Source organism: Hyla sarda, unplaced genomic scaffold (genome assembly GCF_029499605.1).
Source record: "Hyla sarda isolate aHylSar1 unplaced genomic scaffold, aHylSar1.hap1 scaffold_610, whole genome shotgun sequence".
NCBI lineage: Eukaryota > Metazoa > Chordata > Amphibia > Anura > Hylidae > Hyla > Hyla sarda.
In genome coordinates, this window is record NW_026610625.1 from 70,866 (window position 1) to 88,864 (window position 17,999).

Here is a 17,999-nt window from a genome sequence, read left to right on the forward strand (position 1 = left end):
TGTGTGTTTCCTATGCAGATCCTAAGCCCAGTGTCACATGCAAGTAGGAGGAGTAAGAAGGGTTCCTGGCAAATCCGGGTTATGGATTGCATTTAAAAAGGCCCCGTGGGAGTGCAATGGGCCCCTGTCTTGCTGCTTAGCAATAATGGTATGGGTTTAGGTTCTGCTGTGTGTACTGGTGGTTGACTGCCCCCCAGCCCAGAGTGTGCATGGAAAATTGTCTGGCAGCCTCCCTGACAGCAAGCAGTGATAGTGCCCATGAAGGGCACCTTGTTGGGCCCGCCCCTTTCACGGTTATCGCTTCTCGGCCTTTTGGCTAAGATCAAGTGTAGTATCTGTTCTTATCAGTTTAATATCTGATACGTCCCCTATCTGGGGACCATATATTAAATGGATTTTTGAGAACGGGGGCCGATTTCGAAGCTTGCTTCCGTCGCCCTATGCATTGACCCGATATGGCAGTATCTTCGGGTACAGTGCACCACCCCCTTACAGGGTTAAAAAGAAAGATTCCTACTTTCATTGCTACCTGCTTGCTGGCTAGCCAGCTAGCCAGCCCTGTGGGCCTTGCTGCTGCTGCAGCCAAAAAACAAAAGGTGGTGCTGCTGCTGCTTCTGCTGCTTCTGCTTCTGCTTGTGTCTGGCCGCTGTTGGAGCGTCCAGGCACAGGACTTCTGCTGCTGCTGACTAAATGGCCTCCTTAATTGGATCATTTGAGTAGCCAGCACACCTGTGCAGGTAGGGCATGACATGATAGGCAGCTGCCTTGATAGCGGGTGGGTGCTGAATGTTCCTAATTGACAAAATAAGATTAATGCTTATGAAGAAATATAAAATCTCATCCCTTCCCCAATATCGCGCCACACCCCTACCCCTTAATTCCCTGGTTGAACTTGATGGACATATGTCTTTTTTCGACCGTACTAACTATGTAACTATGTAACATAACATGGGGGGGGGGGGGGGTCTCCTGGCTGTTCACACAGGTGTGTCATTGCTGTACATTGACCATGCATTGCTTCTGTGGTATTGCAAAGGCAAAGACAAATGCTTCCAGCCATCCATTGCACTAATGGATTGGTCATCAGCTGGCTGTCTATGTCCCGCATCAATATAGACCAAAGTACAGAGGGTTAGGCTATGCTATTGTGCACCTACCTGATGCATCAGAAGGTGCGAGGCCCTTGCTAAATTCTGTGCACAGACTTTGAGATCTATACTTTAGACTGTATCTAAACCTGCTCCAACATGGACTGACATTCTGGCCTACTTTCAGCCGATGCGACTTGTCTGTCGCTGAACAGTCGCTTTTTATGTATTCAGCACCTATGTATAATGTTGTAAAAATGCTCTAGAAGCTAAAGTCGCAGAAATGTCACACATATTTGGCCTGCAACTTTCTGTGCGACAAATTCAGACAGGAAAAATCAGTATAAATCCTTAGAAAATTATCCCCCAGTGTCTCCATCTGCTGGCGGTATTGAATAAGCATTGCTGCACTGATGGGGTATGCATTAGACGAAAAAAAAGAAGAAAAAGAAGAATAATACGCCCAGAAAAGAGGCGAAAAGGAGAAAAACGTAAAAAAACGTGAAAAAAAAAGTAAGAGGAAGAGAAGGGAAAAAAAGGTGGAAATGGGTTTAAAAGTGATTTCGGCGGAGAAATATATATATATATATATATATATATATATATATATATATATATATATACGCGCACACACACACATATATATAAACGTATTCTCCGTTGAGATATTGCAGCCGCTGCTGTGTCCAGGCCCAGGAGCCTTAGCACTGTGCTGTGATGTCACTCAATACCACTGACATCACTAGGTGTAAACAACATCTCTCCTTTGCTGTGTATGTGACTATGGAGCTGTTTGGTGATGTCGTCTATTATGGCCTTCATAGAAGCAACAGGAGATTGTTGCATCCATCTAGAACCCTCAGAACTACAGTGCTATGATGTCACTCACTTCCACAGGCCTTGCAGAGTGTAAACAACAACAACCCAGCTTTGTTGTGTATGTAACCATAGGGATTTGTGATGTCACCTAGAACCTTCACAGCAGCGACAGCTTTATGAGGAGCATCAGCACTGCTCTGCCTGAGCAGAACCATCACCGCCATAGGTTGTCAAATAACCCGGGTTTAACCCACACAGGTAAGTCCAATGGGGTGCAGGCATGTCCTCTATGCTTACAGCTTCCCGTGGGTGTTGGTTTGATACCGTTTGGGGACAGCCAAGGAGGCATCTGCAGGCAACAAAGGTAGGTGTGTGCTTGTGTGTGTGTTTCCTATGCAGATCCTAAGCCCAGTGTCACATGCAAGTAGGAGGAGTAAGAAGGGTTCCTGGCAAATCCGGGTTATGGATTGCATTTAAAAAGGCCCCGTGGGAGTGCAATGGGCCCCTGTCTTGCTGCTTAGCAATAATGGTATGGGTTTAGGTTCTGCTGTGTGTACTGGTGGTTGACTGCCCCCCAGCCCAGAGTGTGCATGGAAAATTGTCTGGCAGCCTCCCTGACAGCAAGCAGTGATAGTGCCCATGAAGGGCACCTTGTTGGGCCCGCCCCTTTCACGGTTTATCGCTTCTCGGCCTTTTGGCTAAGATCAAGTGTAGTATCTGTTCTTATCAGTTTAATATCTGATACGTCCCCTATCTGGGGACCATATATTAAATGGATTTTTGAGAACGGGGGCCGATTTCGAAGCTTGCTTCCGTCGCCCTATGCATTGACCCGATATGGCAGTATCTTCGGGTACAGTGCACCACCCCCTTACAGGGTTAAAAAGAAAGATTCCTACTTTCATTGCTACCTGCTTGCTGGCTAGCCAGCTAGCCAGCCCTGTGGGCCTTGCTGCTGCTGCAGCAGCCAAAAAACAAAAGGTGGTGCTGCTGCTGCTTCTGCTGCTTCTGCTTCTGCTTGTGTCTGGCCGCTGTTGGAGCGTCCAGGCACAGGACTTCTGCTGCTGCTGACTAAATGGCCTCCTTAATTGGATCATTTGAGTAGCCAGCACACCTGTGCAGGTAGGGCATGACATGATAGGCAGCTGCCTTGATAGCGGGTGGGTGCTGAATGTTCCTAATTGACAAAATAAGATTAATGCTTATGAAGAAATATAAAATCTCATCCCTTCCCCAATATCGCGCCACACCCCTACCCCTTAATTCCCTGGTTGAACTTGATGGACATATGTCTTTTTTCGACCGTACTAACTATGTAACTATGTAACATAACATGGGGGGGGGGGGGGGTCTCCTGGCTGTTCACACAGGTGTGTCATTGCTGTACATTGACCATGCATTGCTTCTGTGGTATTGCAAAGGCAAAGACAAATGCTTCCAGCCATCCATTGCACTAATGGATTGGTCATCAGCTGGCTGTCTATGTCCCGCATCAATATAGACCAAAGTACAGAGGGTTAGGCTATGCTATTGTGCACCTACCTGATGCATCAGAAGGTGCGAGGCCCTTGCTAAATTCTGTGCACAGACTTTGAGATCTATACTTTAGACTGTATCTAAACCTGCTCCAACATGGACTGACATTCTGGCCTACTTTCAGCCGATGCGACTTGTCTGTCGCTGAACAGTCGCTTTTTATGTATTCAGCACCTATGTATAATGTTGTAAAAATGCTCTAGAAGCTAAAGTCGCAGAAATGTCACACATATTTGGCCTGCAACTTTCTGTGCGACAAATTCAGACAGGAAAAATCTGTATAAATCCTTAGAAAATTATCCCCCAGTGTCTCCATCTGCTGGCGGTATTGAATAAGCATTGCTGCACTGATGGGGTATGCATTAGACGAAAAAAAAGAAGAAAAAGAAGAATAATACGCCCAGAAAAGAGGCGAAAAGGAGAAAAACGTAAAAAAAACGTGAAAAAAAAGTAAGAGGAAGAGAAGGGAAAAAAAGGTGGAAATGGGTTTAAAAGTGATTTCGGCGGAGAAATATATATATATATATATATATATATATATATATATATATATACGCGCACACACACACATATATATAAACGTATTCTCCGTTGAGATATTGCAGCCGCTGCTGTGTCCAGGCCCAGGAGCCTTAGCACTGTGCTGTGATGTCACTCAATACCACTGACATCACTAGGTGTAAACAACATCTCTCCTTTGCTGTGTATGTGACTATGGAGCTGTTTGGTGATGTCGTCTATTATGGCCTTCATAGAAGCAACAGGAGATTGTTGCATCCATCTAGAACCCTCAGAACTACAGTGCTATGATGTCACTCACTTCCACAGGCCTTGCAGAGTGTAAAAAACAACAACCCAGCTTTGTTGTGTATGTAACCATAGGGATTTGTGATGTCACCTAGAACCTTCACAGCAGCGACAGCTTTATGAGGAGCATCAGCACTGCTCTGCCTGAGCAGAACCATCACCGCCATAGGTTGTCAAATAACCCGGGTTTAACCCACACAGGTAAGTCCAATGGGGTGCAGGCATGTCCTCTATGCTTACAGCTTCCCGTGGGTGTTGGTTTGATACCGTTTGGGGACAGCCAAGGAGGCATCTGCAGGCAACAAAGGTAGGTGTGTGCTTGTGTGTGTGTTTCCTATGCAGATCCTAAGCCCAGTGTCACATGCAAGTAGGAGGAGTAAGAAGGGTTCCTGGCAAATCCGGGTTATGGATTGCATTTAAAAAGGCCCCGTGGGAGTGCAATGGGCCCCTGTCTTGCTGCTTAGCAATAATAGTATGGGTTTAGGTTCTGCTGTGTGTACTGGTGGTTGACTGCCCCCCAGCCCAGAGTGTGCATGGAAAATTGTCTGGCAGCCTCCCTGACAGCAAGCAGTGATAGTGCCCATGAAGGGCACCTTGTTGGGCCCGCCCCTTTCACGGTTATCGCTTCTCGGCCTTTTGGCTAAGATCAAGTGTAGTATCTGTTCTTATCAGTTTAATATCTGATACGTCCCCTATCTGGGGACCATATATTAAATGGATTTTTGAGAACGGGGGCCGATTTCGAAGCTTGCTTCCGTCGCCCTATGCATTGACCCGATATGGCAGTATCTTCGGGTACAGTGCACCACCCCCTTACAGGGTTAAAAAGAAAGATTCCTACTTTCATTGCTACCTGCTTGCTGGCTAGCCAGCTAGCCAGCCCTGTGGGCCTTGCTGCTGCTGCAGCCAAAAAACAAAAGGTGGTGCTGCTGCTGCTTCTGCTGCTTCTGCTTCTGCTTGTGTCTGGCCGCTGTTGGAGCGTCCAGGCACAGGACTTCTGCTGCTGCTGACTAAATGGCCTCCTTAATTGGATCATTTGAGTAGCCAGCACACCTGTGCAGGTAGGGCATGACATGATAGGCAGCTGCCTTGATAGCGGGTGGGTGCTGAATGTTCCTAATTTACAAAATAAGATTAATGCTTATGAAGAAATATAAAATCTCATCCCTTCCCCAATATCGCGCCACACCCCTACCCCTTAATTCCCTGGTTGAACTTGATGGACATATGTCTTTTTTCGACCGTACTAACTATGTAACTATGTAACATAACATGGGGGGGGGGGGGGTCTCCTGGCTGTTCACACAGGTGTGTCATTGCTGTACATTGACCATGCATTGCTTCTGTGGTATTGCAAAGGCAAAGACAAATGCTTCCAGCCATCCATTGCACTAATGGATTGGTCATCAGCTGGCTGTCTATGTCCCGCATCAATATAGACCAAAGTACAGAGGGTTAGGCTATGCTATTGTGCACCTACCTGATGCATCAGAAGGTGCGAGGCCCTTGCTAAATTCTGTGCACAGACTTTGAGATCTATACTTTAGACTGTATCTAAACCTGCTCCAACATGGACTGACATTCTGGCCTACTTTCAGCCGATGCGACTTGTCTGTCGCTGAACAGTCGCTTTTTATGTATTCAGCACCTATGTATAATGTTGTAAAAATGCTCTAGAAGCTAAAGTCGCAGAAATGTCACACATATTTGGCCTGCAACTTTCTGTGCGACAAATTCAGACAGGAAAAATCAGTATAAATCCTTAGAAAATTATCCCCCAGTGTCTCCATCTGCTGGCGGTATTGAATAAGCATTGCTGCACTGATGGGGTATGCATTAGACGAAAAAAAAGAAGAAAAAGAAGAATAATACGCCCAGAAAAGAGGCGAAAAGGAGAAAAACGTAAAAAAACGTGAAAAAAAAGTAAGAGGAAGAGAAGGGAAAAAAAGGTGGAAATGGGTTTAAAAGTGATTTCGGCGGAGAAATATATATATATATATATATATATATATATATATATATATATATATATACATACGCGCACACACACACATATATATAAACGTATTCTCCGTTGAGATATTGCAGCCGCTGCTGTGTCCAGGCCCAGGAGCCTTAGCACTGTGCTGTGATGTCACTCAATACCACTGACATCACTAGGTGTAAACAACATCTCTCCTTTGCTGTGTATGTGACTATGGAGCTGTTTGGTGATGTCGTCTATTATGGCCTTCATAGAAGCAACAGGAGATTGTTGCATCCATCTAGAACCCTCAGAACTACAGTGCTATGATGTCACTCACTTCCACAGGCCTTGCAGAGTGTAAACAACAACAACCCAGCTTTGTTGTGTATGTAACCATAGGGATTTGTGATGTCACCTAGAACCTTCACAGCAGCGACAGCTTTATGAGGAGCATCAGCACTGCTCTGCCTGAGCAGAACCATCACCGCCATAGGTTGTCAAATAACCCGGGTTTAACCCACACAGGTAAGTCCAATGGGGTGCAGGCATGTCCTCTATGCTTACAGCTTCCCGTGGGTGTTGGTTTGATACCGTTTGGGGACAGCCAAGGAGGCATCTGCAGGCAACAAAGGTAGGTGTGTGCTTGTGTGTGTGTTTCCTATGCAGATCCTAAGCCCAGTGTCACATGCAAGTAGGAGGAGTAAGAAGGGTTCCTGGCAAATCCGGGTTATGGATTGCATTTAAAAAGGCCCCGTGGGAGTGCAATGGGCCCCTGTCTTGCTGCTTAGCAATAATGGTATGGGTTTAGGTTCTGCTGTGTGTACTGGTGGTTGACTGCCCCCCAGCCCAGAGTGTGCATGGAAAATTGTCTGGCAGCCTCCCTGACAGCAAGCAGTGATAGTGCCCATGAAGGGCACCTTGTTGGGCCCGCCCCTTTCACGGTTATCGCTTCTCGGCCTTTTGGCTAAGATCAAGTGTAGTATCTGTTCTTATCAGTTTAATATCTGATACGTCCCCTATCTGGGGACCATATATTAAATGGATTTTTGAGAACGGGGGCCGATTTCGAAGCTTGCTTCCGTCGCCCTATGCATTGACCCGATATGGCAGTATCTTCGGGTACAGTGCACCACCCCCTTACAGGGTTAAAAAGAAAGATTCCTACTTTCATTGCTACCTGCTTGCTAGCTAGCCAGCCCTGTGGGCCTTGCTGCTGCTGCAGCCAAAAAACAAAAGGTGGTGCTGCTGCTGCTTCTGCTGCTTCTGCTTCTGCTTGTGTCTGGCCGCTGTTGGAGCGTCCAGGCACAGGACTTCTGCTGCTGCTGACTAAATGGCCTCCTTAATTGGATCATTTGAGTAGCCAGCACACCTGTGCAGGTAGGGCATGACATGATAGGCAGCTGCCTTGATAGCGGGTGGGTGCTGAATGTTCCTAATTGACAAAATAAGATTAATGCTTATGAAGAAATATAAAATCTCATCCCTTCCCCAATATCGCGCCACACCCCTACCCCTTAATTCCCTGGTTGAACTTGATGGACATATGTCTTTTTTCGACCGTACTAACTATGTAACTATGTAACATAACATGGGGGGGGGGGGGGGGGGGTCTCCTGGCTGTTCACACAGGTGTGTCATTGCTGTACATTGACCATGCATTGCTTCTGTGGTATTGCAAAGGCAAAGACAAATGCTTCCAGCCATCCATTGCACTAATGGATTGGTCATCAGCTGGCTGTCTATGTCCCGCATCAATATAGACCAAAGTACAGAGGGTTAGGCTATGCTATTGTGCACCTACCTGATGCATCAGAAGGTGCGAGGCCCTTGCTAAATTCTGTGCACAGACTTTGAGATCTATACTTTAGACTGTATCTAAACCTGCTCCAACATGGACTGACATTCTGGCCTACTTTCAGCCGATGCGACTTGTCTGTCGCTGAACAGTCGCTTTTTATGTATTCAGCACCTATGTATAATGTTGTAAAAATGCTCTAGAAGCTAAAGTCGCAGAAATGTCACACATATTTGGCCTGCAACTTTCTGTGCGACAAATTCAGACAGGAAAAATCAGTATAAATCCTTAGAAAATTATCCCCCAGTGTCTCCATCTGCTGGCGGTATTGAATAAGCATTGCTGCACTGATGGGGTATGCATTAGACGAAAAAAAAGAAGAAAAAGAAGAATAATACGCCCAGAAAAGAGGCGAAAAGGAGAAAAACGTAAAAAAACGTGAAAAAAAAGTAAGAGGAAGAGAAGGGAAAAAAAGGTGGAAATGGGTTTAAAAGTGATTTCGGCGGAGAAATATATATATATATATATATATATATATATATATATATATATATATACGCACACACACACACATATATATAAACGTATTCTCCGTTGAGATATTGCAGCCGCTGCTGTGTCCAGGCCCAGGAGCCTTAGCACTGTGCTGTGATGTCACTCAATACCACTGACATCACTAGGTGTAAACAACATCTCTCCTTTGCTGTGTATGTGACTATGGAGCTGTTTGGTGATGTCGTCTATTACGGCCTTCATAGAAGCAACAGGAGATTGTTGCATCCATCTAGAACCCTCAGAACTACAGTGCTATGATGTCACTCACTTCCACAGGCCTTGCAGAGTGTAAAAAACAACAACCCAGCTTTGTTGTGTATGTAACCATAGGGATTTGTGATGTCACCTAGAACCTTCACAGCAGCGACAGCTTTATGAGGAGCATCAGCACTGCTCTGCCTGAGCAGAACCATCACCGCCATAGGTTGTCAAATAACCCGGGTTTAACCCACACAGGTAAGTCCAATGGGGTGCAGGCATGTCCTCTATGCTTACAGCTTCCCGTGGGTGTTGGTTTGATACCGTTTGGGGACAGCCAAGGAGGCATCTGCAGGCAACAAAGGTAGGTGTGTGCTTGTGTGTGTGTTTCCTATGCAGATCCTAAGCCCAGTGTCACATGCAAGTAGGAGGAGTAAGAAGGGTTCCTGGCAAATCCGGGTTATGGATTGCATTTAAAAAGGCCCCGTGGGAGTGCAATGGGCCCCTGTCTTGCTGCTTAGCAATAATGGTATGGGTTTAGGTTCTGCTGTGTGTACTGGTGGTTGACTGCCCCCCAGCCCAGAGTGTGCATGGAAAATTGTCTGGCAGCCTCCCTGACAGCAAGCAGTGATAGTGCCCATGAAGGGCACCTTGTTGGGCCCGCCCCTTTCACGGTTATCGCTTCTCGGCCTTTTGGCTAAGATCAAGTGTAGTATCTGTTCTTATCAGTTTAATATCTGATACGTCCCCTATCTGGGGACCATATATTAAATGGATTTTTGAGAACGGGGGCCGATTTCGAAGCTTGCTTCCGTCGCCCTATGCATTGACCCGATATGGCAGTATCTTCGGGTACAGTGCACCACCCCCTTACAGGGTTAAAAAGAAAGATTCCTACTTTCATTGCTACCTGCTTGCTGGCTAGCCAGCTAGCCAGCCCTGTGGGCCTTGCTGCTGCTGCAGCCAAAAAACAAAAGGTGGTGCTGCTGCTGCTTCTGCTGCTTCTGCTTCTGCTTGTGTCTGGCCGCTGTTGGAGCGTCCAGGCACAGGACTTCTGCTGCTGCTGACTAAATGGCCTCCTTAATTGGATCATTTGAGTAGCCAGCACACCTGTGCAGGTAGGGCATGACATGATAGGCAGCTGCCTTGATAGCGGGTGGGTGCTGAATGTTCCTAATTGACAAAATAAGATTAATGCTTATGAAGAAATATAAAATCTCATCCCTTCCCCAATATCGCGCCACACCCCTACCCCTTAATTCCCTGGTTGAACTTGATGGACATATGTCTTTTTTCGACCGTACTAACTATGTAACTATGTAACATAACATGGGGGGGGGGGGGGGTCTCCTGGCTGTTCACACAGGTGTGTCATTGCTGTACATTGACCATGCATTGCTTCTGTGGTATTGCAAAGGCAAAGACAAATGCTTCCAGCCATCCATTGCACTAATGGATTGGTCATCAGCTGGCTGTCTATGTCCCGCATCAATATAGACCAAAGTACAGAGGGTTAGGCTATGCTATTGTGCACCTACCTGATGCATCAGAAGGTGCGAGGCCCTTGCTAAATTCTGTGCACAGACTTTGAGATCTATACTTTAGACTGTATCTAAACCTGCTCCAACATGGACTGACATTCTGGCCTACTTTCAGCCGATGCGACTTGTCTGTCGCTGAACAGTCGCTTTTTATGTATTCAGCACCTATGTATAATGTTGTAAAAATGCTCTAGAAGCTAAAGTCGCAGAAATGTCACACATATTATAAGTATATTAATGGCCCATACAAAAAATATGGAGAAAAACTGTTCCAGGTTAAACCCCCCCAAAGGACGAGGGGGCACTCCCTCCGTCTGGAGAAAAAAAAGTTTAGTCTCAAGGGGCGACACGCCTTCTTTACCGTGAGGACTGTGAATTTATGGAACGGTCTACCTCAGGAACTGGTCACAGCAGGAACAATTAACAGCTTTAAAACAGGATTAGATACATTCCTGGAACAAAATAAGATTAATGCTTATGAAGAAATATAAAATCTCATCCCTTCCCCAATATCGCGCCACACCCCTACCCCTTAATTCCCTGGTTGAACTTGATGGACATATGTCTTTTTTCGACCGTACTAACTATGTAACTATATATGTAACTATATTTGGCCTGCAACTTTCTGTGCGACAAATTCAGACAGGAAAAATCTGTATAAATCCTTAGAAAATTATCCCCCAGTGTCTCCATCTGCTGGCGGTATTGAATAAGCATTGCTGCACTGATGGGGTATGCATTAGACGAAAAAAAAGAAGAAAAAGAAGAATAATACGCCCAGAAAAGAGGCGAAAAGGAGAAAAACGTAAAAAAACGTGAAAAAAAAGTAAGAGGAAGAGAAGGGAAAAAAAGGTGGAAATGGGTTTAAAAGTGATTTCGGCGGAGAAATATATATATATATATATATATATATATATATATATATATATATATATATATATATATATATATATACATACGCGCACACACACACATATATATAAACGTATTCTCCGTTGAGATATTGCAGCCGCTGCTGTGTCCAGGCCCAGGAGCCTTAGCACTGTGCTGTGATGTCACTCAATACCACTGACATCACTAGGTGTAAACAACATCTCTCCTTTGCTGTGTATGTGACTATGGAGCTGTTTGGTGATGTCGTCTATTATGGCCTTCATAGAAGCAACAGGAGATTGTTGCATCCATCTAGAACCCTCAGAACTACAGTGCTATGATGTCACTCACTTCCACAGGCCTTGCAGAGTGTAAACAACAACAACCCAGCTTTGTTGTGTATGTAACCATAGGGATTTGTGATGTCACCTAGAACCTTCACAGCAGCGACAGCTTTATGAGGAGCATCAGCACTGCTCTGCCTGAGCAGAACCATCACCGCCATAGGTTGTCAAATAACCCGGGTTTAACCCACACAGGTAAGTCCAATGGGGTGCAGGCATGTCCTCTATGCTTACAGCTTCCCGTGGGTGTTGGTTTGATACCGTTTGGGGACAGCCAAGGAGGCATCTGCAGGCAACAAAGGTAGGTGTGTGCTTGTGTGTGTGTTTCCTATGCAGATCCTAAGCCCAGTGTCACATGCAAGTAGGAGGAGTAAGAAGGGTTCCTGGCAAATCCGGGTTATGGATTGCATTTAAAAAGGCCCCGTGGGAGTGCAATGGGCCCCTGTCTTGCTGCTTAGCAATAATGGTATGGGTTTAGGTTCTGCTGTGTGTACTGGTGGTTGACTGCCCCCCAGCCCAGAGTGTGCATGGAAAATTGTCTGGCAGCCTCCCTGACAGCAAGCAGTGATAGTGCCCATGAAGGGCACCTTGTTGGGCCCGCCCCTTTCACGGTTATCGCTTCTCGGCCTTTTGGCTAAGATCAAGTGTAGTATCTGTTCTTATCAGTTTAATATCTGATACGTCCCCTATCTGGGGACCATATATTAAATGGATTTTTGAGAACGGGGGCCGATTTCGAAGCTTGCTTCCGTCGCCCTATGCATTGACCCGATATGGCAGTATCTTCGGGTACAGTGCACCACCCCCTTACAGGGTTAAAAAGAAAGATTCCTACTTTCATTGCTACCTGCTTGCTGGCTAGCCAGCTAGCCAGCCCTGTGGGCCTTGCTGCTGCTGCAGCAGCCAAAAAACAAAAGGTGGTGCTGCTGCTGCTTCTGCTGCTTCTGCTTCTGCTTGTGTCTGGCCGCTGTTGGAGCGTCCAGGCACAGGACTTCTGCTGCTGCTGACTAAATGGCCTCCTTAATTGGATCATTTGAGTAGCCAGCACACCTGTGCAGGTAGGGCATGACATGATAGGCAGCTGCCTTGATAGCGGGTGGGTGCTGAATGTTCCTAATTGACAAAATAAGATTAATGCTTATGAAGAAATATAAAATCTCATCCCTTCCCCAATATCGCGCCACACCCCTACCCCTTAATTCCCTGGTTGAACTTGATGGACATATGTCTTTTTTCGACCGTACTAACTATGTAACTATGTAACATAACATGGGGGGGGGGGGGGGGGGGGTCTCCTGGCTGTTCACACAGGTGTGTCATTGCTGTACATTGACCATGCATTGCTTCTGTGGTATTGCAAAGGCAAAGACAAATGCTTCCAGCCATCCATTGCACTAATGGATTGGTCATCAGCTGGCTGTCTATGTCCCGCATCAATATAGACCAAAGTACAGAGGGTTAGGCTATGCTATTGTGCACCTACCTGATGCATCAGAAGGTGCGAGGCCCTTGCTAAATTCTGTGCACAGACTTTGAGATCTATACTTTAGACTGTATCTAAACCTGCTCCAACATGGACTGACATTCTGGCCTACTTTCAGCCGATGCGACTTGTCTGTCGCTGAACAGTCGCTTTTTATGTATTCAGCACCTATGTATAATGTTGTAAAAATGCTCTAGAAGCTAAAGTCGCAGAAATGTCACACATATTTGGCCTGCAACTTTCTGTGCGACAAATTCAGACAGGAAAAATCAGTATAAATCCTTAGAATATTATCCCCCAGTGTCTCCATCTGCTGGCGGTATTGAATAAGCATTGCTGCACTGATGGGGTATGCATTAGACGAAAAAAAAGAAGAAAAAGAAGAATAATACGCCCAGAAAAGAGGCGAAAAGGAGAAAAACGTAAAAAAACGTGAAAAAAAAGTAAGAGGAAGAGAAGGGAAAAAAAGGTGGAAATGGGTTTAAAAGTGATTTCGGCGGAGAAATATATATATATATATATATATATATATATATATATACGCGCACACACACACATATATATAAACGTATTCTCCGTTGAGATATTGCAGCCGCTGCTGTGTCCAGGCCCAGGAGCCTTAGCACTGTGCTGTGATGTCACTCAATACCACTGACATCACTAGGTGTAAACAACATCTCTCCTTTGCTGTGTATGTGACTATGGAGCTGTTTGGTGATGTCGTCTATTATGGCCTTCATAGAAGCAACAGGAGATTGTTGCATCCATCTAGAACCCTCAGAACTACAGTGCTATGATGTCACTCACTTCCACAGGCCTTGCAGAGTGTAAACAACAACAACCCAGCTTTGTTGTGTATGTAACCATAGGGATTTGTGATGTCACCTAGAACCTTCACAGCAGCGACAGCTTTATGAGGAGCATCAGCACTGCTCTGCCTGAGCAGAACCATCACCGCCATAGGTTGTCAAATAACCCGGGTTTAACCCACACAGGTAAGTCCAATGGGGTGCAGGCATGTCCTCTATGCTTACAGCTTCCCGTGGGTGTTGGTTTGATACCGTTTGGGGACAGCCAAGGAGGCATCTGCAGGCAACAAAGGTAGGTGTGTGCTTGTGTGTGTGTTTCCTATGCAGATCCTAAGCCCAGTGTCACATGCAAGTAGGAGGAGTAAGAAGGGTTCCTGGCAAATCCGGGTTATGGATTGCATTTAAAAAGGCCCCGTGGGAGTGCAATGGGCCCCTGTCTTGCTGCTTAGCAATAATGGTATGGGTTTAGGTTCTGCTGTGTGTACTGGTGGTTGACTGCCCCCCAGCCCAGAGTGTGCATGGAAAATTGTCTGGCAGCCTCCCTGACAGCAAGCAGTGATAGTGCCCATGAAGGGCACCTTGTTGGGCCCGCCCCTTTCACGGTTATCGCTTCTCGGCCTTTTGGCTAAGATCAAGTGTAGTATCTGTTCTTATCAGTTTAATATCTGATACGTCCCCTATCTGGGGACCATATATTAAATGGATTTTTGAGAATGGGGGCCGATTTCGAAGCTTGCTTCCGTCGCCCTATGCATTGACCCGATATGGCAGTATCTTCGGGTACAGTGCACCACCCCCTTACAGGGTTAAAAAGAAAGATTCCTACTTTCATTGCTACCTGCTTGCTGGCTAGCCAGCTAGCCAGCCCTGTGGGCCTTGCTGCTGCTGCAGCCAAAAAACAAAAGGTGCTGCTGCTGCTGCTTCTGCTGCTTCTGCTTCTGCTTGTGTCTGGCCGCTGTTGGAGCGTCCAGGCACAGGACTTCTGCTGCTGCTGACTAAATGGCCTCCTTAATTGGATCATTTGAGTAGCCAGCACACCTGTGCAGGTAGGGCATGACATGATAGGCAGCTGCCTTGATAGCGGGTGGGTGCTGAATGTTCCTAATTGACAAAATAAGATTAATGCTTATGAAGAAATATAAAATCTCATCCCTTCCCCAATATCGCGCCACACCCCTACCCCTTAATTCCCTGGTTGAACTTGATGGACATATGTCTTTTTTCGACCGTACTAACTATGTAACTATGTAACATAACATGGGGGGGGGGGGGGGGTCTCCTGGCTGTTCACACAGGTGTGTCATTGCTGTACATTGACCATGCATTGCTTCTGTGGTATTGCAAAGGCAAAGACAAATGCTTCCAGCCATCCATTGCACTAATGGATTGGTCATCAGCTGGCTGTCTATGTCCCGCATCAATATAGACCAAAGTACAGAGGGTTAGGCTATGCTATTGTGCACCTACCTGATGCATCAGAAGGTGCGAGGCCCTTGCTAAATTCTGTGCACAGACTTTGAGATCTATACTTTAGACTGTATCTAAACCTGCTCCAACATGGACTGACATTCTGGCCTACTTTCAGCCGATGCGACTTGTCTGTCGCTGAACAGTTGCTTTTTATGTATTCAGCACCTATGTATAATGTTGTAAAAATGCTCTAGAAGCTAAAGTCGCAGAAATGTCACACATATTTGGCCTGCAACTTTCTGTGCGACAAATTCAGACAGGAAAAATCAGTATAAATCCTTAGAAAATTATCCCCCAGTGTCTCCATCTGCTGGCGGTATTGAATAAGCATTGCTGCACTGATGGGGTATGCATTAGACGAAAAAAAAGAAGAAAAAGAAGAATAATACGCCCAGAAAAGAGGCGAAAAGGAGAAAAACGTAAAAAAACGTGAAAAAAAAGTAAGAGGAAGAGAAGGGAAAAAAAGGTGGAAATGGGTTTAAAAGTGATTTCGGCGGAGAAATATATATATATATATATATATATATATATATATATATATATATATATATATATATATATACATACGCGCACACACACACATATATATAAACGTATTCTCCGTTGAGATATTGCAGCCGCTGCTGTGTCCAGGCCCAGGAGCCTTAGCACTGTGCTGTGATGTCACTCAATACCACTGACATCACTAGGTGTAAACAACATCTCTCCTTTGCTGTGTATGTGACTATGGAGCTGTTTGGTGATGTCGTCTATTATGGCCTTCATAGAAGCAACAGGAGATTGTTGCATCCATCTAGAACCCTCAGAACTACAGTGCTATGATGTCACTCACTTCCACAGGCCTTGCAGAGTGTAAACAACAACAACCCAGCTTTGTTGTGTATGTAACCATAGGGATTTGTGATGTCACCTAGAACCTTCACAGCAGCGACAGCTTTATGAGGAGCATCAGCACTGCTCTGCCTGAGCAGAACCATCACCGCCATAGGTTGTCAAATAACCCGGGTTTAACCCACACAGGTAAGTCCAATGGGGTGCAGGCATGTCCTCTATGCTTACAGCTTCCCGTGGGTGTTGGTTTGATACCGTTTGGGGACAGCCAAGGAGGCATCTGCAGGCAACAAAGGTAGGTGTGTGCTTGTGTGTGTGTTTCCTATGCAGATCCTAAGCCCAGTGTCACATGCAAGTAGGAGGAGTAAGAAGGGTTCCTGGCAAATCCGGGTTATGGATTGCATTTAAATAGGCCCCGTGGGAGTGCAATGGGCCCCTGTCTTGCTGCTTAGCAATAATGGTATGGGTTTAGGTTCTGCTGTGTGTACTGGTGGTTGACTGCCCCCCAGCCCAGAGTGTGCATGGAAAATTGTCTGGCAGCCTCCCTGACAGCAAGCAGTGATAGTGCCCATGAAGGGCACCTTGTTGGGCCCGCCCCTTTCACGGTTATCGCTTCTCGGCCTTTTGGCTAAGATCAAGTGTAGTATCTGTTCTTATCAGTTTAATATCTGATACGTCCCCTATCTGGGGACCATATATTAAATGGATTTTTGAGAATGGGGGCCGATTTCGAAGCTTGCTTCCGTCGCCCTATGCATTGACCCGATATGGCAGTATCTTCGGGTACAGTGCACCACCCCCTTACAGGGTTAAAAAGAAAGATTCCTACTTTCATTGCTACCTGCTTGCTGGCTAGCCAGCTAGCCAGCCCTGTGGGCCTTGCTGCTGCTGCAGCCAAAAAACAAAAGGTGGTGCTGCTGCTGCTTCTGCTGCTTCTGCTTCTGCTTGTGTCTGGCCGCTGTTGGAGCGTCCAGGCACAGGACTTCTGCTGCTGCTGACTAAATGGCCTCCTTAATTGGATCATTTGAGTAGCCAGCACACCTGTGCAGGTAGGGCATGACATGATAGGCAGCTGCCTTGATAGCGGGTGGGTGCTGAATGTTCCTAATTGACAAAATAAGATTAATGCTTATGAAGAAATATAAAATCTCATCCCTTCCCCAATATCGCGCCACACCCCTACCCCTTAATTCCCTGGTTGAACTTGATGGACATATGTCTTTTTTCGACCGTACTAACTATGTAACTATGTAACATAACAATGGGGGGGGGGGGTCTCCTGGCTGTTCACACAGGTGTGTCATTGCTGTACATTGACCATGCATTGCTTCTGTGGTATTGCAAAGGCAAAGACAAATGCTTCCAGCCATCCATTGCACTAATGGATTGGTCATCAGCTGGCTGTCTATGTCCCGCATCAATATAGACCAAAGTACAGAGGGTTAGGCTATGCTATTGTGCACCTACCTGATGCATCAGAAGGTGCGAGGCCCTTGCTAAATTCTGTGCACAGACTTTGAGATCTATACTTTAGACTGTATCTAAACCTGCTCCAACATGGACTGACATTCTGGCCTACTTTCAGCCGATGCGACTTGTCTGTCGCTGAACAGTCGCTTTTTATGTATTCAGCACCTATGTATAATGTTGTAAAAATGCTCTAGAAGCTAAAGTCGCAGAAATGTCACACATATTTGGCCTGCAACTTTCTGTGCGACAAATTCAGACAGGAAAAATCAGTATAAATCCTTAGAAAATTATCCCCCAGTGTCTCATCTGCTGGCGGTATTGAATAAGCATTGCTGCACTGATGGGGTATGCATTAGACGAAAAAAAAGAAGAAAAAGAAGAATAATACGCCCAGAAAAGAGGCGAAAAGGAGAA

The 17,999-nt window shown here is 45.9% G+C and overlaps 8 non-coding genes across 8 annotated transcripts; all 8 read left to right on the forward strand.

Annotated features, from left to right (window-relative positions):
• The first annotated feature begins 296 nt into the window (after positions 1-296).
• LOC130341071 (U2 spliceosomal RNA) lies at positions 297-487 on the forward strand. The gene has a single exon (XR_008881072.1). It is a non-coding gene; the product is annotated as a U2 spliceosomal RNA (small nuclear RNA).
• A 2,098-nt stretch (positions 488-2,585) lies between these two features.
• Positions 2,586-2,776, forward strand: LOC130341072 (U2 spliceosomal RNA). Its single transcript, XR_008881073.1, has one exon. It is a non-coding gene; the product is annotated as a U2 spliceosomal RNA (small nuclear RNA).
• A 2,094-nt stretch (positions 2,777-4,870) lies between these two features.
• LOC130341074 (U2 spliceosomal RNA) lies at positions 4,871-5,061 on the forward strand. The gene has a single exon (XR_008881074.1). It is a non-coding gene; the product is annotated as a U2 spliceosomal RNA (small nuclear RNA).
• Positions 5,062-7,160: 2,099 nt separating this feature from the next.
• On the forward strand, positions 7,161-7,351 carry LOC130341075 (U2 spliceosomal RNA). The gene has a single exon (XR_008881075.1). It is a non-coding gene; the product is annotated as a U2 spliceosomal RNA (small nuclear RNA).
• A 2,090-nt stretch (positions 7,352-9,441) lies between these two features.
• On the forward strand, positions 9,442-9,632 carry LOC130341076 (U2 spliceosomal RNA). The gene has a single exon (XR_008881076.1). It is a non-coding gene; the product is annotated as a U2 spliceosomal RNA (small nuclear RNA).
• A 2,504-nt stretch (positions 9,633-12,136) lies between these two features.
• LOC130341077 (U2 spliceosomal RNA) lies at positions 12,137-12,327 on the forward strand. The gene has a single exon (XR_008881077.1). It is a non-coding gene; the product is annotated as a U2 spliceosomal RNA (small nuclear RNA).
• A 2,092-nt stretch (positions 12,328-14,419) lies between these two features.
• LOC130341082 (U2 spliceosomal RNA) lies at positions 14,420-14,610 on the forward strand. Its single transcript, XR_008881082.1, has one exon. It is a non-coding gene; the product is annotated as a U2 spliceosomal RNA (small nuclear RNA).
• A 2,113-nt stretch (positions 14,611-16,723) lies between these two features.
• LOC130341094 (U2 spliceosomal RNA) lies at positions 16,724-16,914 on the forward strand. Its single transcript, XR_008881093.1, has one exon. It is a non-coding gene; the product is annotated as a U2 spliceosomal RNA (small nuclear RNA).
• The last annotated feature ends 1,085 nt before the right edge of the window (positions 16,915-17,999 follow it).